The sequence below is a fragment of the Nannospalax galili genome, unplaced genomic scaffold (assembly GCF_000622305.1).
Source record: "Nannospalax galili isolate Female #2095 unplaced genomic scaffold, S.galili_v1.0 scaffold645, whole genome shotgun sequence".
NCBI classification, from domain to species: Eukaryota; Metazoa; Chordata; class Mammalia; order Rodentia; family Spalacidae; genus Nannospalax; species Nannospalax galili.
The window spans coordinates 142,073-142,356 of NW_008353556.1; positions in this window are offsets into that span (position 1 = coordinate 142,073).

The following is a 284-nucleotide window of genomic DNA, read 5'->3' on the forward strand; positions in this document are numbered from 1 at the left end:
TATGTGTATTGCCTGCATGTAGGTAAGTGCACCTGTGTCGTGCAATGCCGCGGAGGTCAGAAGAGGCTGTCAGATCCCCTGGAACTGGAGTTATGGACAGTTGTTAGTTGCCATGTGTGTGCTGGGATTCAAATCCGGGTTTTCTGCAAGAACAGTCAGTGTTCTTAACTCCTGAGCCATCTCTCCAGCCCCACAAGATTCTTATATAATTCTTGCTGTTCAGTTTATGTGATGACTGATATGTGTGTACAGTTCAGAAGTTTCGATATACTCAAACATTTCAT